Here is a 22,800-nt window from a genome sequence, read left to right as displayed (position 1 = left end):
GGATAGCATGCGGGCTGCCCTCTGTTGGTCTTCCTTGGTCTCTTGTGTTCTGGGGGCCTCTGGATGTCTGGAGTTTTGATCTCCTCCATACCTGCTTCATGCCCTGGAGGACGGGCAGTGGCCCCCACACCCTCTAGCAGATCATTACATGAAGGAACCTTTTTAAAAACAAGCGCTCATGCTCACAGGTGTACACACGGGTGATCACACACACAAACTACACCCTTTTTGGCTCCTACCTCAAAGCACACTGTGCGCTGTCGATCTCACGTGCTGCACAATAATGTTTAATATTTAGTATTTACTGTCATATTCCCATAGATCATTGTGATGTTGTTTATTACTCTCGCTTTCTTCTGCTTGCTTTCTTCTTTCTTTCTCAACAGGTGATCCAGGTGATCGATATATGTATTTTTGTCTGCTTATTCTGTTGGTTTTGGTTTTGCCCTTTTTCCCCGTCCCTCTTCTCAGCTGTTTTTCTTTCCTCTTTCTTTCTCCCTTTCTTTCCACCAGTCAAGTCTGTCCCGTATTCAGCAAGTGAAAATAAAATAAACAATAAAAGGTGAATCAAATGGACCATTACGGCAAGGCTGGGATGGTCCATTTGGTAAAGTAAATCCGTTGGGCATCTTTCTTCGCCTTTAGACAATAATTCTGATGGCAAAAGAACCAAACGGGACAGGCGGAAAAAAAAAGAAAAAAAAAAAAAAAAAAAAAAAGTGACTCACTGAAATGTCCTGATGGTTCAGCCTCTGTCTGAACTGACAGACAATACAAACACTGCAGACAGTCGTGCATGCGTGTTGCAGACGGCAGAGCAAACCGAACTCCAGCGAGTTCGCTTCAACATCTGCAAACAATCTGCAGATTATTTTCCCATTTAATCAATTAATTGTTGCTGCTTCCAGTCTGAATCTCCAGCTGTGACACATTCAGTCACCATGAAAACTCATTAAGAGCATTAAAACGCTGCACTTCATTCAAACAGTGCATTTAATATTTATCCCACCACACTGCTCTCAGTTATTGCTGTGCAACCTAATAGTTTACAAACAATAACTACAATGAGATAATAAAATATAAAGATTTATTAAACTAAACTGCAGTTTAAATGTGATATCACTGTAGAGCTATTAAAATCTGCCCCTCCAGCTACTTTATTACTGATGCATCAATAATAATGGAATATATAAACACTAGGAGGTTTCACACAGCATAACACACACACACACACACACACATAAAAAGAAGGATTGTACATTCAGTCAGAATTCATTAAACTTTATTTTTGAGATAAAAAGATAAAAATTAGTTTTTTAAACACTCAAATCAGCCGACATCATCAAAACCTAATTAGCTTTAATTAATTATTCTGCCAAACTCTGCAACCTTTTGCCTCAGAAATCACAACCAAGCAAAGAACTTGACATGACGGATCAGACAAATATGGTTAATTATTCTTTGATTCATTGCTTCTGCTGTTTTTGCCACACAGGGCGGGGCTGTTATTGTCTAATGAGCCCATAAAGCTGCGTTAACTGACCTTCATTTGTAAGGATGTTAAAGGATCCTTTGAGAAACAGACAGTTTTATTCAGTTATTAACTCGAGGTTTTATTGTCCGGCTCTGTGTGTCTCTCTCGGGGCCCCGCAGGTCCACGTCACGAGCTGGTTCAGTTTAATTAAAGCGCTTCATAAGACGGTACGAGAAGCTTTTGCTGTTGTTCAGCAGGTTTGGAGCAGCGTTCCTGTCACCGTGCGTCCTGTACTTTGCGGTGTTCACACATACAGGGGCGAGTGTGACATAAGTCTGCGTGCCAGGAGTGGATAGTTTGCATGTTTTTGTTTTGATCTTGTTTTTACCCACAAATGTGTTTCACTTTTACTCACGGCTGAGAATCAGACACAAACTTTCTGAGGCTTTGGAAAGCACCGCCGACTTGCCACCCTCGTTTTCCATTTGGGTACTCCTCACTGAGAGCGACGATGCTCGCAAGATGCCACCCATGTTGGTTGCTTTTTGTTTTTTCTACCCTCACTATTTAAAATATATATATGTTATGACCGGCAGCCCAAACGCAGCCGTCAAAACTAAAACTTAAAAGTTGCTGGAGCTTTAAACTCTTGGGCTAAAATAAGACCCTTCACAGCATTTGTCATGTAGGTTAAACGATGACAGCCACCAAGAGCATTTAACGTGATACTTTAGAAGTGTCCACATGTGATGAGCTGTGAGTGACGGGCCTGTTTCACTAAATCTAAACTGCTTTGAGAAGTGGCAGGGGCTTTGAAACAACAGCAGTGTTTGATGCTGTGTGAATCAGACTGAGCTGACTGTTCGTAGATGTCCAGTTTCTGTGCATTTTCAGGTAAAACTGACTGCGTTTAAATCCTGTGACACTTGTACTAACAGGTTGGGGCGGGTCCATTTTTGACTGGGATGGTTCTACTTGCTTTGAAATGCTGCTTTATCCTTTTTTTGATGTTTTACTTGTATTTTACTGCAAAATATTTTGTTCTGAAGTAAGATTTCCAGGGTTTTACTGCACAGTATTGCACTTTTGCAGCATTGCTGCATTTTTGCCCTGTGATCGACCGGTGACCTGTCCTGGGTGAACCCCACCTCTCGCTTAATGTCAGCTGCAAAAGGCTGCAGCCCCCCTGCCTCTCTCCAAAGGATAAAGCAGGCAGAGCTAACAGATGGGTGAATGGATGGATAGATCGAGACCCGCCGCACTTCTTCTACAGCGTACATTGTCAAGCAGCTTTCAAAGGAAACAACACAACTCAGACACAATAATGAAGGGCTAAGTTACCGATCACTGCACACGGGGGACACTTTTCATTTCAAACTGCAGATTCTACTGTTTCTGTTTGATTTCACTGTGTCTGTCGGTGAGTTTTTATCGTGTTTCACGTCAAACATTTTTGTCCCAAATGAGACTTCAGACACAGACCATGACAAGAGTGTCTGCTGCAAAGAAGCACAAAGATTTCAACATTACATGGACTCATGCATCTTTGGGTTGGCACATTTTTAAGTGGAGGGGAGGGTTTTCTGGGAAATTCTTCCACATCTTAATTGAATAAAGCCCTCAAACAGCAGCAGCTTTGTCACAGAGCTTGACACAGCGGCTGCACCTTTATGTGCACAGCGCAGAATAAACTGCCAGCAGCAGGAGGAAGACACAAAAAGATGTTTACAGGGAGATGCTTCACGTTTGTAGCTTCTTTTCTTTCTTGTTTGACATGACTGAAGTTCATCACTCTGAACACTTTACTGAAGCCGTGACTACACTACCACAGACCTGCCAGAATAAAACCAGCGTGAAAACAGAATTCAACAGTCAGCGACACATTTAAGAGCAAAAGAAACACAGCTGCGGGAAACTTCTGCGCACAGCAAGAGAAAGCGACGGTCAGAGTCCACGGCTCTGTGCCACTGATCTGATTCCTGCTCCACTAATTAAATAACGGCGCAATTAACGAGAGTCAGCTGTCAATCAAAGCCTCCTCGGCGAGCGAGGGGAGCGCACAGCGCATGAGGGACGGAGTGAGAGAGGGGGAGAGAAACGGGCACTTACTTCTTTCAGGAAACAGTCCGTTTTTCTTTCATTCCTCCAGAAAATTAAAATTAAAGAGGCGACAAGAACTGAAAGCGCCTGAACACCGGGCGGGAGAGAGGGGGAGAGAGGGAGGACGCAGGACTACCAACAGACAGATGGAGAGAGAGAGGGGATGACAGGAGAGAGAGAGAGAGAGGGAGGGAGGGTGAGCAGCCGGCTAGATGGCTGTAATCCCATTATTGTGAACGACACATTGTTCTGAGAGAGAGAGAGCAAGAGACGTTCACAGGAAGCAGGGAGAGAGAGAGAGAGAGAGTGAGACATTCAAAGAGAGCGGGGAAGAGAGAGAGAGAGAGACCCACTGGGAATAAAGGGGGCGGGGCTTATCTGCCACACTTCTCTAGGTAGTGTCAGGGGGCGTGGTCATATATTAATATTTAATAGGTAGGTTGAAGCGTGAAGTTAGAGAAAGAGGGTGAGAGAGGTAGTAAATCCGAGTGTCGCCACACCCCTCCGACTGTGTGAGCTGCTGTGGGCTGAAGGAGTCCAACCATGAATCCAGCCCCACAATACTGCAGCACCAGCTGCAAACTTCTGTTATCACTACTATTATTATTATCGCTACACACGATCAGACCAGGTGCTTCGACAAGCATCAGGCCAGATTTGAGTTGATGAGAATGAAAAATAATTGCTACACCAAGGAGGAAACCGACCAGCAAAGCTCAAAAACACAACGCTTCTCACACAAACAAGAGTTCTGAGTATTTTTAAAGTGGTTTAAAAGTTTTATTTGCACGCAGTTATCGAGATGGCTGTGGCTTGTGTGGTTAAGCTACTCCGGCTCCCCCGGTCCATGTGTTGAAGTATCCTTGGGTAAGATATCAAACCCTGAGATGTCCCCAGTGCACCTATTCGAGTGTGTGCGTGGATGTTAGAAAAAGAGCTCAGGCATGGAGTTGTGCGTTTGGGAGAATGAGGCTTGCAGTAGGAAGCACTTTGAGTGCTAATGTTGAGTAGAAAGGCACTGATCCATCTTTGTGAGGGTGCCTTTGCACTGCAGGAAAGTTGGACTGTTAAATAGCAGCAAATCAACACAACAGTTAGCCTCAAAGCACTTTATACTGTAAGGTAAAGACCCCACAGTAGCGCACATGACAACTCCTTTATGGAAGTTTTAACATGGGAGTCTATGGGGATTTAATTGGTTTTAGAAACAGCCTCAAGTGGCCATTGGAGGAACTGCAGTTTCTTTTTTGCACTTCCATGTTGGTTTCCTTTCCAGCCTGGAGGTTTGCTGCTCTCTAACGGACCCTTTTAGACTTTATGCTTCCACTGTTGTGCAGTAGGATCCATCAGATCGAACCGATGATGAAATTATTTTGCAACAGCTTTGTGATGTAGTTGCATCATTGCTGTTTGTTGCATCCACCTAAATGTATTAAAATGTATTAACATAAAATGTATTTATGTTAATACATTTGGTGCTTCTTGTCATTGTTTTCTCCAAGTCGAGCTCCACCGAGCAGTTTTTCTGTACCCAGAGAAGTACCTACCCCAGAGTAGGCTGTTTGTTCTGCCCCAAAAATAGCAGTAAAAGAGGCTCTTCAAAGGCAGTTCCTGCTGTTGGAACCGGAACAAACAGCCACCAATACATGCCGTGTAAAATTATTACATTATACTTGTTTATTCAAAACTTTGTGTTAGTTTAAATGAAGTGAAAATGCAAACAAAGCAGGACTGGGGAGAATCTGCAGCTAAATCAATTCGGACTAATCTCAACCAAACCCAGTGGAATCACACACTTTATATAAATAAGTGTTCCAGATATTTGACTGATTGTTGATGAGCTTCTCCAAAATCTCAGCCAAACTTGAAAGCCCAGATTTGATTTTTGCTAAAAGAATAAGAGAGACGCTGCAGCAGGAGGTTGGAGTGGATGTAGCATGTCCAGGTTGGAGACCATCCATACCTCTGTGCGGTTCAGGTTCTGTTTTTTAGTTCATGCTTTCTGATGAACTGCTTTAATTGAACAGAAGCGACTTTTTCCCGCGTGAAAGCCGAGCAGCTGCTATCTGATGTGCATCGTGAATCTTCAGACATCTATCTCTGTTCACTTTGATGCTGAAGAAAACTTAATACCAAAAGATTCTCAGGCAGAGTCAGAACTTCCTGTGGGTTTCTCGTGGTTTATTTTGGATAGAGATCAGACACAATGACATCCTCAGGAAGTGGAAGTAACACGGAACCTAAACATGCTGTGTGTGCGCCTCAATGTGAGGTATAAGTTCTCATTTCTAACACTAATGCCTGCCGCGCACTAAACTTTTCAAGCACTTTCAGTGTCTCAGACAAATTTCCATCGTGGCATTAAAATCCTGACAGTTTTGTGGAAGCTCATTTTGATGGTTAGGTGTAGAGCGAGCATAAAAAAGTCTTTTTCTTCTCTTGAATCACTGATAAATTCAGATTTCTCTAATATTAATGTGCATTTTTCCGACTTGGCCTTCTCTCTGACTAAAAACCGACACATTATCTTTAGACGTGACAATTTCCCAGACTATAGCAAGTCTTTTCAAAGTCTTCTAGAGTGTGGTAGGCATAAGACAAACTTCCTCTTCTGCTTATATAACCTGCAGTTGTCTGATTGAGGATGTTGGCCTCATGTTTCGCTGACAGTCTGAAAACTGCCTTTTCACAACTGGAAACAAATCAAAACCAATTTACCTGCAGGATTACAGGATACAGCTGCCAAAATCTGACAACGCTGCAGCCACTTCCTGTCAAAGCAGGCAGCCGGACATTATCTGTCCGTGTTATACATGTTATGAGATATTTGAGTCATAATTAACAGGCTCGGGGCTCAGATTTCACGTGCTTGGGGAACGCTGTGTTCTTCAGTAAAACCTTCTCTGCAGATAAAATGAAGCGTCTCACAGAGAAACGGAGTCCCTCTGAGGACGTCTCTCTGAGGATGTCCCACAGCCGACGCGTCTCTTTGATTCTCCTCCATCAGCTGCTGCTGTGGGCGGCCCAGCAATCCCACTGCGAGCCACATTGCATGATGGGAACCAGCTGCTTAGTCTCCTACATGTTCTCACAGTCTTCAAATTGCAGCAGGTGCTCGTCATTTCCTTGCTCCGGACCGAGGTTGGTCTTATTCATGTCTTTTTGATGTTGTTTGCTCTTCTTTGTTCTTCCTTTGTCAGTTTTTTTGTCCCACACAGAAATGAAATCCAGCAGCAGATAAACGAGCAGACTCACGTTATCAGATTCGCTCGGGACCGACAGTGATCGGTCACGGCAGAGGAAAAGTCTGTCTCAACTAAACGTCTCTGCTAAGGTGAGTGAAAGTTTCTGTTTTCTGTCGCCTGATTGGTTCACAGCTGACAGGTCACAGCAGGTGAGAATCCCAAAGTGTTCAGGTCGTCATGGTAACCACCGACTGTTTAATGTGATGTGAAGACAGCGTGAAGACTTGGTGCGTGCGCGAGTGTGTGTGTGTCTGTTATCGCCGTCATCTTATCTGTGACACACACTCTGCTGGTAAAACATGTGTGTGTGACCTCAAGTGACTCAGTGTGTGTGTGTGACGATATACTCATGCATTCATTCATGTGTGTGTGTGTGTGTGTGTGTGTGTGTGTGTGTGTGTGTGTGTGTGTGTGTGTGTGTGTGTGTGTGTGTGTGTGTGTGTGTTAGAGCTCAGCTGGGAGTGTTTGTCCACCTCTCATCAGGAGCCCTCATGTAATATTAATCACACACGCATACTTAGGGTCACACGCACTACTGAACACACACACACACACACACACCGATCACATCAATCAAACACACAAAGAGAAACACACACAGCCGTACCCCAGGATTAACTACTATCTATCTTTGTGGGGACATTTTGTTCAGGCCTCACTCTGGGACGGGCCTCAAAGGGCCGCTCAGGATTCAGATCTGTGGAGCAGAAGCAGGTTTGAGCTCAGGGTTACAAAAGCGTCACACTTTCCGCACTCGTGGGTTAAATTAAGTCATCGGGCTCTTTGTGCGGTTGTCTGCGAACTTCACATTGTCGCTGTTGTTGTGTAGACTTGTCTGCATTGCCACCACCCAACTCTGCATGTAAGTAACGCTTTCTCCAAGCAGACCAGAAAGTGTATATAATAAGAGCAGCTACCCGTCCGTTGTGCCTGCAGCTGTCCGTGTGTGCATCCGCAACCCAGTATAATCCGGGCCCGAGTGTCCCAGGAGTGCAGTGTGTGCCTGAGGGTCCTCGCAAAGATAGGAGAGCGGCCGTGTGTGTGGCCAGCTGGTGCAGCAGCGTCCATGATGTGATTTTATATTTCTGCATTAACGTCTCAAACAAACACTCGTTATTTAAAGGCCATTTAAAATCCGTCCACTCGACAATTTACTGCCAATCACACAAAGGGAATAAAACATGTGACCAATTATAGCCTGCTTTCTTTTTTTAAATAATCCACTGCAGGACTGTGTCCTCACTGAGCCACACACTCATGTCCTCAGCTTTTCCATTAGTTTCAGCAGCTGTTCAACAAACAACAACAGACCACATACCTCCACCAAGGCTGGAAAGTCTCTCTACACCCTGGATTCAGAAGGATATTTGGATTAGTAGTAGATATTTCATCTCAAAGCACGGATGGATAAAAAAATATTAAATTTTTCCTTCAAGATTCCTGCTTCTAGATCCTGGTCTGAAACAACTCCAAAAGTTCATGACGTTGGGCCGAGCTCTGGATACCATCCACTCATACACAACTTCTTGAGCAATCTTGCTAATAAACTGGACAAATAAAATATAAATTGAGCCAATCAGAGTGGAGATAACACCCATGGGAACAAAACAAAAAGTCAACAACTCTTTGCTAACTTGAAATTCAAAACTTTGCTACTTTCTGCTGCCGACTTGCTCGTGCATCCTAAAACATCTGATGTAGACATTTTCCAGACCAGACACATCCCAGAGGTAGTATGAAGGAAAATGAATAGATTCTTGAAGTACACTGAGACTAAAGTTAGAGTTTTCAATATTTCATAAAGGGATCTTTACATCTGGCCTACTGTGGTTCCATATAGATGCTCCATCATCCAGGTAAGGAAATCCCAAAAAGCTGATTCTGTTCATCTGGATGTGGGAGAAACGTTTCGTCACTCGTCCAAGTGACTTCTTCAGTCTCAGCTGACTGCAGGTTTCCTCAATCTTATAAACAGTACATTTGCACAATAACTGAAACTAGCACCACTGAGGGAACAATGGGCTGGGAGGTCAGGTTCTTGATCACTAATATGCAAATTCTCATGGCCATTGATCAACAACCACTGATCAATGGCCATGAGTACCATTGACAGAGAGTTGGGGAATGGCTGCAATCACAGCATTGTAAGATGGTGACAGATGTACCCTTAGGCCCCCTCCTCGATTCAGAGATGGTCTTTCCCTTCTCACATAAATGGCCTCCTTGACTCCGCGCCCAAACCAGCGTTCCTCCCTGTCCAGGATGTGTACATCCTCATCCTTGAAAGAGTATCCACTGGCCTGTAGGTACGTTTCTGCCGCTGAAAACGGTACGTCCAGATGAACAGAATCAACTTTTTGGAATTTCCTTACCTGGATAGATTGCAAATATGTTCACAATCTGTCTGCATTTATTTGCAAGTTTTCATCAATCTGTCTGAGAGTGACTGTTTGGACTCAGGTTGCCTCCCACCACCCAATCTGTGCAATCAACGTGTTATTGCAAGTGGTCGCCCAGGTCTTGGGGGTGTTGCACGTTCCTGTTTATGAACCAGTTGGTCGCCACAACTAATTGCAGTCAACAAATCACAAAAACGTCAGTGCAGTCACCACTGATTTTTCATAGTCACGAGGAGGCTGCAGCCTGTTTTTACCTCAGGATTCCCTCAGGAGTTTACATGCATGCAGGTCAGAATGGGGAAAAAAATAAAAAGAGCACAAATATATTTCATGCTTAGTGTTGATTTGCAGCTGTTATTACAGCTAAAACCAGCTAAATGCACTTCTTGTGAGCATGTTTAAATACTTCTAGTTTAAAATTTTAGAGCTCTGTTAACTCTGCAGGCACTAACAGGGCCTTAAAACCAGATTTTCATGCAGTTTCACGTTAGACATGATCGGCAGCACTGAAGCCAATGAATAATAGAAAAAATATATTCATATATGAAATTACAGAGGTAACTATTTTCTGCCAGCATCTTGCTATCTCGTCTTTTCTCTGCACCAGTATAGATATTTGCTGTGCAAAGAGTCAATTGATGCATCAAAAGCCCTCTTTTATGTGAGCCTGAGGAAGAAAGCCTGGGGTAACAAAGAAAGTTGATAACCGCTGATGTGATACCCATTATCTCTGATTGGAGTTTTAGGTTTTGTGTAGGCAGCTAACACAAAAGAAGGCTGGCTATGTCAAACTTCACAGCGCAGCCCTCCTCGAGACTTCGGCATGAGATAAGATATGATATTTCGGGGTGCGTGTGTTTTTTCCCAGGTATGCAAGGCTTTGCTGTAGAAACAAAAGATGAAGGACGAGTGAAGAGGCTTTAAAGGGGGCGGAGGAAGGGTCGAGGAGGAGCGGGAGGAGGGGAGAGGTACGTGATGAAGGGGGAGGTGGGGGTGAGAGGAGGGGGCAGGTTTAGAGAGCGTGAAAAGCAGCTTGTACAGAGACGAACCAACCAGGCGGAGTAATGAATGAGGGGGGAGGGGAGGAGGAGGTGAAAGGTGACAGGCAGTAATTGGGGGGAAATGTGTGTGCGCGATGCAGCGAGGCGACGTGTCCCAGATAAAAATCAAAAAATCAAATTCAGCTTTATTTATCTTCGGGGTCGTTTCGTTTAACAATCAGTGAAATAAATTAGGTTAAAGCAAACTAGCACACGACGGGAAATGCATCTGTGTTTATAGATATGGATACAGATATAGATGTATGAGAGACAGGAGACGGAAATGAAAAATATGTTCTTATGACACAGCTGAATGTGGAATTTAATTTTGGGTGAATTTATGGCCGTAGAAATGTTTCTTTTATTAAAGTCATCTGTCTGAATTTTCCTGTCTGTAATCTGCAGAAACTCATTTCAACAGCAAGGCAGCTGAAACCTGATCACGCAAAAGTTTGATTAATCACGCGATTGACTATCCTACGAGAGGGAGAGAGACACAGGAACACAGAGAGAGAGAGGCGCCCTGGTAACAATGGCTCCTCTGTTGCAGTAACTCTCTCTGATGATCTTTGGGTCACTGATCCTGAATCTGCAGATTCTCTGTACCATCTAATTAGATCACCGCATCCTCCATCTATCACTGAACTCCCAGCGACTGTAATAAGCCGTTTTCACACGTGAACTTCGGCGTCGGAACAATCAGGTCAGGACTTATTCCACAGTTGTCGTTTCTAATGTGCAGCGCGCAGCAGGAAATAGTCCGCTTCAGACTCATTCTCGTTTCTAATCTGTTTGGTTTAGGCGAGGGCGCAGAGGCAGCACACACAACGCCCACTCACTCGCTGTGAATTAACTGAACAATTAGCTGCAGTACTCTCACATGGGCACAATCAAGCGTCACATGGACTTTGTAGCAGGGAGCTGGCAGGTTAAAGACTGTTTAACGTCCAACTCGCTCTCACGCGCAGCTCCGTCAGTTGAGAAAGGTTCAAGGCTTCAGCGCAGGTGTGAAATGCAACACAGACACAATAAGCAGCAGAATATCACACAAAGGCAACTCTACGGGGCAAGTGTTTAGTCTCAGTGATGTTCAAGAATGATGACATCATCAGGAGCCATGTGGCAGCTGCCTGTGAGGTCACCGGTGAGGACATCCGGACTTATCAGAAGACAGAGATTAGAGCTGCACCAACCTGTTGAGGCAACCTGCTGCTGTGATGTAGAAACTGAGCTGTGAGGAAGAGGAACCTTCTTCATCAGGAGGATGTTCTGGAGGAACACAAACAAAGATGTACATCAGCACAGACGTGACGTGCGTTAATCCCAATTCTTTTTCTAACGGCCAGCAGGGGGTGACCTCCCTGGCTTCAAATCAGATCAGTTTGTATAGAAGTCTATGGGAAAATGACTGTGGTTCTCACCTGATTTATGAGCTCTGCAAACACAATTCTGAGTTTATGGACTCAACCTTTACTATAAAGTCTTATTGAATACAACATGGTGCTAATTTTTTAAAGTTCTGTCCGTGTGGAGTAAAACAGGTGATAAAACAGTAGAAACTAGTGCTGTCAGCGTTAATCTCTTTAAAATGACGTTAATGCCATAACCACGTTAATGCCCCAAATCTCAGTTATCAAGTATCGCCCCATGCGTGGGACTGGACGGCGCTAACGCGTTAACAAGCTAACCGTGCTAACACGTTGACGCCGTGCAGCCCCACGGACGGAACGATCGCACTAGAAGAAACATATAAACAGGTGTTAAACATAGGGCCTAATCTGAAAATTGAACTCAGTTCCTTAAACTTGTATCCTTTTATGACCAGCAGGGGGCGACTCCTCTGCATGAAAGAAGACTTCCAGTTGTATAGAAGGGAAACTGCTCCTGGGCTCCCCCGCTCTTTGGCCGCAGTAAAATTGACTTTATAGGCGCAGTGTCACATTATACTAGATAAAACATAAAGTTCATTTTTGAAAACTATGGTCATACTAGGGTCAGAGAGACGGATAAACAAGCAGGCTGTTTTCTTTTATAAAAAAAGGATTTGACGCTTTCAGAAAGCAGTTGGTGACGTCACAGTGGCTGCATCCATCTTTCATATACAGTCTATGAGTTTCCGTCTCTGTTAGTGAAATGAAGTTTCATTAAACTTGAGGCAGAAGACTTTTTCTCTTGGTCAACATGTTGACAAACTCCCACTCTCACATCCAGCAGGTTTATCTGACCCCCGGGGTTCAGGTGTTAATCAAAAACAATTGTCAGCACCGCAGATGAATTATTGATCCGCTCCCTGATAAATCAATGGTTTCGGCATTATTTTCATGTGTAATCACAGACATTTCCCCGTCCACAGTCTGAGATGTCAGAGCTGTCACCGGGGCAAAGCAGACAGCGGCTGCGGGCCCCTGAGGGCCTAAAGTCCCTAAAGGTTTGTGTCATCATTCGAGCTAGGAAACCATGGAAACAGGCGTGTTCACCCTGTCAAAGTGTCTCCTGCATCTCCTGGCCCTGTGCCCACAGTCTCGTGTTTTGGGTGGATTACTCCTTTATTGGCTCTTCATCAGCCATCTGCCTTCAAGGCCAACTGTGAGGTCAAGCAATGAATCACTTCCTGTTTGCCTGCCGGAGCCTATAATGAGTTAATGAGCTACGTGGAGTGTACAGCTAATCAATCACCGCAGCTATTGATTGATGATCTATAGACCGAGCTGCTCCTGCTCATCTGTCCTCGTCAATACAGCCGCTTCCCACTTATTAACCTGCACACACCCGAGATCTGACATCAGCACATTTAAAGAGGACTTGAGCTAAAGTGCACTCAGAACTTCTCTTTAAAACTGGACACTTCACCAGTTTAATCCAAACTGGGAAAAGGGAGATTCTCTTACAGCTGCTCACCAACACATGCCCTCTAAGTGAATCATAACTGTAAGTGTCATAAGTATTTTGGCATCTTCAGCTGAGGTTTATATCTACATGATGACTGAGGGTCGGAAACATCTGCTAAAGTGTGAACAGACCGAGGAAAAACCTCCCACCTCCAACCCTTCGCAGTCAATTTAAGACTAACTTTAAAAACTGAACCTGTCCTTTAATGAACACAGCCTGTGGCTCCGCCCCCTGTTAATCAAACAGTCATCAGTCACAAACGCTGAAGCACTAAAGCGATGTCTGAGGGCAGCTTCGGTCTGTCGCTGTCAGACGCTTTAAAAAGAATGAAGGACGACCAACAGCGCAGAGCCAGCTGAGGCGTTCGGTGACCTTGAAGACAAAAACCAGGGATTACGACCCTGCTGTGTGTTTGTGTTGTCATTGTCTCTTTTTGAGAATCAGTGTCCTCGCTGCTGATAAATCCAGCCTTCACTCCCTCTTACAGCAATAAAATCTGATCTTAAGAGTCCGTTTGTTTCAGATTTTAACAAGAGGAAGCGTACATGAAGTTAATTTTTTGGAGAGTTCATGTCTTATTCATGTTTTCGCGTTTTTCTTTGAAGATGTTCGTCCTTAAGCTGAGCTGAAGTCAGAGACAGATGTTGTAGATTTGTTCTATTTTAAGACTCAGCAGCTTGTAAAGTCATGCTTTAAGGATTACTGTCGACAATGTGAGGAATTTTCTTTGTTTTGTGATATAAACTCCTGAACGGAGGCGACTTTAGAGACAAATAATCCAGCCTGGAGGATCATTAACTTTTATTTCACACAGTTTATTGTTCATACGATGCTCCATATCGAGCCTTTTTGTTGGCTGTTTGTTTGGATTGCTATTTTTCTTTTTCGTGTCACACTTTCATACTTAATGCTCTTTTATGCTAATTTTTATACTTCAAGGAAACTTACATTTCTGTTTGTTTGTTGCAGAGCTGTTTTTTGCAGAATACTAAAGTCTCCATTATATTCAGCAGCTCGTCTCTGCCTGTCAGTTGTTTGCTGCATGTGGCTTTTTATAGCCGTTTCTCCATAAAACACCGCCAAGAGTGAGGCAGAGCTGTACAGTTGTAGCTGGACAGCTGAACAAAGGGATGACTCGCTGTAAAGAGCAGAGCTGCAGAATCAGCTCATAATTGTCTGCAGCTTTGCTACTATAACAATTAAATCTGTTTTCACACTGTCATTAAATACAGTGGGATAATAAACACAGTTTATAGTCTGTTTAATTAAATGTGGTGCAATTAAAGCTGAAACATCTCTCTGAAAAACGACATTACGTATTTGTTATGAATGTGGATTTTGCAGCTCAGGCAGGCTAAAGAGGTTTTCAGAGCGTGTCTCTGGGTTCTAATAGTAAACACAGAACCAAAAACAGGAGCTGCAAGAGGCTAAAGACCAGAAGACTGATGGTTTTTTGGGCTCAGGTTCTACACGAGGTCGGCGCCTTACTCTGCACATGTGACTGGTTTACAGTCGGCCTGGTAGCGATATCTAACAGCGCGAGCGTCAGAGGAAGTGATCCCGTAGTGAGGTCAGAAGGTCCCCGACAAACACACAGAGGCTATTCACTCATGCATTCATTCATCCGTCAGAGTAAAATATCAGCTCTTTCGTCACTCGGCCAGTGTTCACACAGCCCAGTGTTCAGCAGGAGGAAGGGTTTTCCCTACCACTTAAACAATTTTATACAGCCCCAAAGTCAAACGAGCCAGAACACACATGGAGACTGGTATATACTGGGTTATATGGTGGGGAGCTAAACTACAACCTGTTCGTTCCTCATATTAGCCCGCTAACTCCTGTAAAGTGTTTTATTTTCACAAAAGAGAGAAGAAGCTTGACCATCACACATGCTGAGCTCCAAACAACAATCTGAAAATGCCACAGAAACCAGAGAAAAGCATTATATTATTTTTTAAGCACTGACAAGTCCTCCGACCTGATGCACCACATTGGTGTTTTGTTACTCTCAAGGGATCCGCTGCAGCAAACCAGCAAGAGGTAAACTGTTAAAACCAGTAATTAACTCTTCTTTATGTGACAGTGCTGTGGTAAATGCATGGTTTGGGGCTAAAAAATAACCTGCTGCAGTTTAGAGAACAGATCCATTCTGGGTAGAAATAAACACTCTGTTGAGGTTAGCAGACCTGTTTCATCGTGGTTTGAATAACAAAAATGTGGTGAAGGGGAAACTAATAAAACAAACCACTAAAGTATAGCTGGGTGTCATCTCTGTGAAAACAAAAGATCTGAGATTTTCTACAAATAGGAACCAAAGAATTCAGTACAAGGAAGGAAACTGAACCTAGTACAGATCCTTGCGGTGCTCCTCACCACGAGAAGTGATCCAGAGGAAGACACCTCATTACTCCCACTAACAGAAGCTGATCTGTTGATGCTGGAAATCCACTGAATAAAAACATGATGAACTTAAAGCGGACTCTTATCTGTCAAGATTTTTTCCAAGGAGCCAATAAGGCGAAGTCTTTCTTTGAACAGATGAAAGTGTGTCAAAATAAACCCATCTATCCACCCCAACCTCCTCCCTCACTACTTCATGGCCCTGGAGATACAGATGGGGTCCACATGAACTCCAGAGTGCACTAACTGATAAAGAAAAAGCAGAAACAGCCCGTTCAGCTGAAGCTCCTCTGTGATATTGATCATTATTGAACAGCACATCATCACAGTGGGAGACCTGCTAAATTGGTGGGTATAGATGCATTTTTATAGTTTCAGGTTGACTTTACAAATGTCCTGCTGCTAAAATCTTCTGGACAATCCTCATCTGATCAAAGGGTTGTTGCCTGTTTCCTCCTAATGCAGTAAGTTACGCCTGCAAGCACTACTCAGGGCCGAAACGATCCATCCAGGTAAAGTACATCGCTGCACCGGATTTATTTATTCCTGCTCACTTTACACTTCTGTCCATTTAACTTTCTCTGTTGTAACTATCTGACCTGTTTTCATCAGTTTCACCTGTGTCCAATCAGCCAATCGTTCTCCTTAGATATAGATATAGATACACGTGTGTGTGGGGGTGTGTGTATAACACTGTGAAGAACAGTAGTCAGCAGTTCCTACATCCCTATTGTGCTCTTTGTGTCTGATTTCTCTCTTTTTAAAATTGATTTTATGCCCGAGTTTTTTCTTTTTACACCGACTGCCTCTATGTGCATGACGTCTGCCTGGATTTTAAAAAAGTGGATTTTGAATTTCCACTTTACCTCCTGTGTCTTACATTTTACTTCTCTCGTCTTCCCTGTGGTTGTTCTCCTGTATGCATTTATGTTTCCTGCTGAGTGTAGTTGAATTAAAGCATAAAGACACATATCTCTCTATATATTTTATAATAACTATGATGAAACGCGATACCCGTCTCCATGAGGTCAGCAGATATGTTTCATTACGACTCCCAGACTTCTTCTTTTATGTTTAATATGAAGGCAGTGGCTGAGCAGTACTCGGAAAAACTCTGACAATGCAGCTGTCACACTTTCAACTTGTGATGCTTGAAAATTGTCACCTCGCTCTGACCACTATCACCTCTGAGAAAACTACAAGGGCTCATTACTGTGAAAATCACACATTTCTACAAAATCTCTGCCTTTCAGAAACTGACAAACATCCTCGTTCACACCTCTAAACCTTCAAGCAAGCGGAGGAGAAGAGAGCAGCTGATGAGGAACCTCATCCTGGATGAGTGAGACCGACCCTGGCTCTTCACCAGAACCAGACTGTCGTCTCCCTGATTTCATTCTGCGTCGGTGCCTTTGGTTTATTTAGATCTTCCACTGTTCTGTGATTTTTATTCTAGTGTTTAATCTCTTCGTTTTATCTCCTTATCTTTTATCTCCCTGCGTCTCTGTTTTCGAATCCTCCTGCGTTTCTTGTATCTCGTCTCGAAGCCTCGCACGTTTCATGTGCAGCCCTCAGTAGCAGACAGCAGATCTGAGATAAAGCAGCAGCGTGTCTGTAAACTGTCGGATGTTTCATCAGGCAGTTTGGGTCAGAGCTCCTGCTCACACACTTCTCTAAATAAACCGGACAAACCGGTTCAACAGTTTATTAGACTCCGTGCTGAAGGTTTCTCAGGTTTGGATTAAACTTGTAGATGTGGAGCTCATCTCATTAACAAGAGGTGGTTGAGATGTTAAGTCGTGTAACTCTGCAGGGAAATGAGGAGCCAGACCCAGAGAATGTTAGGAAGGGGCGCCGCGGGAGCCCCGACCCTGACTGACAGTGTTTCTGAGCGTTGCATCATCAGCTAACAGAGACTCATCTGCAAATATTTTCATAACTAACAGCTCAGATGTGCTTTAATGTCGGAACAACAGGCTGCAGGCGCGTCACTGACACGCTGGTATTCGGTGACAAAGGTGCCTCTGTAGAGCTGAGAAGCAGCTGTGAGCACATTTTGAGGAAAATGCAATTCAACCGTGACCACAATGTCTAACCGCTTATTACTGATGTGTGGTTAATTAGCATGCAAACACTGAACCTTACACACACATATCAGACCATGCTTGAACACTTCTTCTAGCATTTTTCCATCACTTTCACTTGTCACTACATTTTTAGATCCGTAAACTTCTTCAGTGAGTCTCGGTTTCACATTAGGCCAAATTTAGCTGTTTCCTTTCTGTTTTCATTGCCGTTAGTGACTAATTCACCAAAGACTTCAGCAAAGACTGAGAACTATGAAAGTGGACCGCGTGCATGCACCATTTAACAAATGTCACAAAAACAATGCACACTTCTGCCTTTGAGCGTACGCAGCTCCATTTGACCTCCTCCTGTTTATCCTCCATCCACCCTGACCTCCTCCAGAAGACTCTGGTGCAGCTAAGACATGTTTAATCAATTAGAGAGAGAGAAAACCTGATGCACTGATACGAGAGCTTAAAGCGAGAGACATTTCTGTGCTTGAAAGTGCTCTGTGTGTGTGTCTGCACATGTTTACATATTTTTGTGGGGACGAAAAATTGGAAGTTTACTATACTCGTGGGGACCAACAGCCCCCGCAAGGTGTTTTTGAGGCTCAAAATGTGGTTTTAGGGTCAAGGTTACAGTTAGGTTATGGTTAGGGTTAGGCATTCATTTTTGATGGCAAGGGTTAGGAAAAGTATTATGTCAATTAGATGTCCCCACAAAGACATGAAAACACGATTGTGTGTGTGTTTGGCTCGATGTGCCTACTCTTGGCCATCATGTAAAATTTTAAGCATCCTCTGCTTCATTTCCCGCACTTTGGTGAATGTTTGTGCACCACTTTGTGCGTTGTCTGCATGAGTTTTTGGTTAAATGTTCACATCAATGATGAATTAATTCATTTTAATTAAAACAACTCCTCCTCCTCCTTTGCTCTTCTCGCTCCTCGATAGTTATCAGGCTGACTGCCTGTGCAGGGCTCCAGATGAGAGGAGGAGATGCTGTGCCGCTGCTGATTGAGATCACAACACTGTGCACGTGTGTGTGCGTGGCAGGGATAAATACGTTTGCATCAAACAACTCAGAAGCTGTGTGACTTCAAAATAAAATTCATGTTCTCTTTTTCTTTATTTAACCTTGTGCAAGTGTCCTCGACCAGGAAAGTAAGTTGGTGTTTTCAGTGGGGGAAGAAAGATTTGGACCCACTTGCTGTGAGGCAACAGTTCAAACCACTGAGGGATGGTGCTGCCACTGCATTAGTTTACTCACAACTTCATATTTATGAACACTTGTGCTACATATAGAGGGGAAAAGTAAGCAAGAATATTCTTCTAGAAATGTAACTATCCGTTCAGGAATCTAAATTATTGCTGAAATATTACTTTAAATAAAAGCTTGTTTCAGATGTTGATATCTTGTTGTTGTTCTTACAGGTTCAAATTTGTTTTCTTTTGCAGGATTACATAAAACCAGGCTGAATTTCATGAAAATTTGGAGATGTAGCGCATGGGTGAAGACATAATCCATAAAATCTGGGTGCAGAGCTACATTTCTTTCACTAAAACTGTGAAATAGGGCACCTACTGTGGAAGCGAGTGCTCCTCTACTTTCTGCTGCTTCTATCTGATCTGTGAAACTGAACCAAACTCAGCATTCAATTTTTATTTTTGGTGCACAAAAAAATTAAACCGAAGCTTCCAAATAGGCCACCAGTCCTTTAAATCCCCATTAAACCTGCCCCTGAAACACACACACACACACACACACACACACACACACACACACACACACACACACACACACACACACACACACACAGTCAGTAGATTAGGCAGCCTGCCTTCAAACACTAATCTGTGGAGTTAATCTGATGGTTGTAACTCTGCAAACTGAGACATTATAGAGCTATAATCTGCATATATGGAACACGCACACAAACACGCACCCACCCACCCACCCACCCACCCCCACACACACCCCCACACACACGCACACAAACACCCACACACACACACAGAGTCAGCCTTATATGCTGCGTCTTTTTGATGCAGGTTTTTTGTACAGAAGTCTCTGTTTCAGTTTGGAAACTCATGAAAGGTCAGTTTCGAGCTGTGTTTACGCCTGGTGTTGTCATGTGATCCATACCTGCACTCTCACACCTTCACCCACAGGTCTTTGTATTTGCACCTTCCACTACAGCGTCATTCTGCTTTTTGTTTACATGTTACACAGCAGCCTAAGGCAAATGTGGTTGTAAATACGTATGGCAACAATCTAAACTCCAAACATGAAACACACCTGCGATGTCGCCACACGTGCACCACTACTCTCACTTATTCATTACTGCCTTTGTTATATTCACGTGCTGCTTGTGTCGTCTGCAGCTCTGAATGTGTGCACTGAAACTGAAGGAATGATTTAATGTCCCGTGTGTGTGTGTGTGTGTGTGTGTGTGTGTGTGTGTGTGTGTGTGTGTGTGTGTGTGTGTGTTTGTGTTTCTAAGTTGGGGGTGTAACAGATGCTGGTGAATGAAGACAGCTGCACTCCAAGATACCAATTATACACTAACACACACACACACACACACACACACAGACTGTATAATCTTCAGTGTGAGGCAGTGACACCACATTATTTCAGTCTGTAATCTGAACACTGACAGCGGCCATTAAAAGGAACAGTCCAACATTTAAATGAAGAGTACAACAGCATGTAAAGTACCAGTGTAACATATAAAAATGCAATATTTAAAATGTGATTTTGAGCCCAACAGCATACATAAAGTGTAATATTTACCAGGACAGCCTAACATATACAGGCCAAAGTCTAACGTGTAAAGAAACAATCCAACATGGAACAGTCGTACCCAAAGCAACATGTAAAGGAACAGCCCAGCATTTACAGTGATGTGTGCCCACCACCTGCAGGAGGCGCTGTAGTGTGTGTCAGAAGGCAGTCAAGTATGGAGGGTCTGGCCGACCAATACTTGACTGGATACCTGGGTGCCTCCTGGGCATGTACTACCCGGAGACCCAGGACACGCTGGAGAGATTACATCTCTCTGGCCTGGGAACACCTCAGTGTCCTCCCGAGGAGGAGGTGGCCGGGGAGAGGGAAGTCTGGGTTTGGGCTGCTGCCCCCACGACCCAATCCCAGGTAAAAGGAAGCTGGCTGGCTGGCTGGCTGGATGGATGGATAAAAAAAACTGGCATTCAATGCAACAGCCCATTATTTAAAAAGGTAGAGTATGAGGGCCCAAAGTTCCCCCAACACACTTTAAACTACAGGAAAGTTTCATCCACCACAGAAGACAGCAAAACTGCACTGGAGCTAAAAGATGAGACAAATACAGTCAAAGAAAAAGTTTCTGAGACACTCAGAGGCTCAAACTACGTCATGTTAAAATAAATAGCAGCACATAGAAGTCCTGAAAACGCTTCTCCTTTAACACGGCAAACAGAAGAATCCAAGGTCGACTAGAGAGTCAAACTGGGAATCAGCAGCTGTTAAATAACAAGAACCACATGGAAACAAGATCAATGAATCAATACCTCCAGTGGATAGATAAGTCAATCTAACCACTGAGATCAGTTTGTCTTTATTACAAGACAATTTTGGGGTGTTTTTTTCTGAATATCAAAATCAAATAGCCTAAAAAAATGGAGGATACTATAATCTGCACGTGGCATTTCCTTGAATCTATGATTTTGTGCTGTTTTAATGAAAAATCGCCTCAGACAGACAGAGTGATACAGACAGATGGACAGACGCACAGAAAGAGCCAAGAATAGAGGGGAAAAAGGAAGGAAGAGCAGCACAAGGGGAGGAAATGGAAACACAGAGACAGTAAAAACAGCTCATTGTACCACAGAACAGGAACTTCCTCCTTCATTAAACACAGCAGGATACAGTCACAGGATACACACAAACACACACACACACAGTAACACAAACACATGGTGTGTATACTGACAGTATCAGAGTGAAGCAGTGTCTCATCGGGACAAACTATCCTGTTAGTCACTGTCTCATCCTGAAGCTCACTCTGTCCCTCTAAATATACAATGTAACAACCGAGTGCATCATTACAGGCTGATCCAGGGTCAGCGAGGTCTTTCAAACAGTAACTGTATGATAACAGACTCGTGGCGAATCAGCTCCAACCTTAAAACTCAAAGACTAATCACACAGCTAAAACAATTGAGTCGTTGTTGGACGCCTTCACGTTTAGAGTAAAATCATTTCATGGTTTGTTATCACTGTTTTAAATATAGTTTATAGTTCTAACATTTTCACTGATCGTAGATCGATCAGTTCCGCTGCCTCGCCCCAGTAACTTTACACAGCAATAAGACTGTAAACACAGCGTGCTGTCAATAAAGGTTTTCCAAAAAGCTCATTTTTTCGTCCTGTCATTTTGTTCCCCTTTGTTCACACACTTTGTTTAAATAAAGGCTCCCTGTTGAAGCCTGACTGTTCATTAACACTGTTCACCCCGAGTCTTTCAATAAAGTTCATTTAAATTCACATCCTTTTGTTCAGGCAGTCTTTGTCTGCAGAGCTCATTTAAATAAAGAGACAGTGTCAAAGCCTGGAGTTACAATAAAAACTATTCAGCGTGCTGCTGTGAAGATCCTGTTTTCAGTAAAGTTCACTTCAGCAGTCCCGAATATGCTGGAACACCCAGCAGGCCGCGAGGTTGCTCGAGTCGTGTCCAGAGACGGTTTGACACACAGAGATGTTCAACGACAACAAAAACAGCTCGCTCTGTATAGCAGGCCCGATTAAAGCCCTGAGGGGCCCCGAACTCCCAGGGGGTCCCCGATTAAAGTGCCAGGGGGCTACAGGGACCACCATTATTCAGTCGCCAGAAAAAGTTTGCGAACCCTTTAAAATTACCATAATTTTAAATATGGTCTGTTATAATCACAGACAAGCACAATCAGACTGTAAACTGTCAACAACAGATATTCTAAATTCAGTTATATGATGCAGTTTAATGAGAAGAAAATAAATCTAACAAGGCTCCAATTCTGACAGCTGTTTGTCTCAAAAGCTGCAGAGCTGCTGGATACGTAGGTATGTGGATCTATAATAAGACGTGTAGAAATATTTAGGAAACCTTTTTATTTTTTTGCTTTAAGGATATTTCAGAATGAAGGGGTTTTTTGTGGGGGGGCATT

The 22,800-nt window shown here is 43.5% G+C and overlaps 1 protein-coding gene across 2 annotated transcripts in view; it reads right to left on the bottom strand.

Annotated features, from left to right (window-relative positions):
* The window catches only part of plxnb3 (plexin B3), a 98,230-nt gene that overhangs the window by 55,151 nt on the left and 20,279 nt on the right, over nucleotides 1-22,800 (bottom strand). The window contains exon 2 of one of the 2 annotated variants that reach the window (XM_031759117.2): nucleotides 11,452-11,527. The gene's annotated coding sequence lies outside the window, so the exon portion shown is untranslated. Of the gene's footprint in view, nucleotides 1-3,583; nucleotides 3,679-11,451; nucleotides 11,528-22,800 lie in introns of those variants that run through there. The other variant, XM_039604495.1, reaches the window with a different exon arrangement.

The sequence above is a fragment of the Oreochromis aureus genome, linkage group 20 (assembly GCF_013358895.1).
Source record: "Oreochromis aureus strain Israel breed Guangdong linkage group 20, ZZ_aureus, whole genome shotgun sequence".
Lineage (NCBI taxonomy): Eukaryota > Metazoa > Chordata > Actinopteri > Cichliformes > Cichlidae > Oreochromis > Oreochromis aureus.
This window is presented reverse-complemented; position numbering and strand designations above follow the sequence as displayed.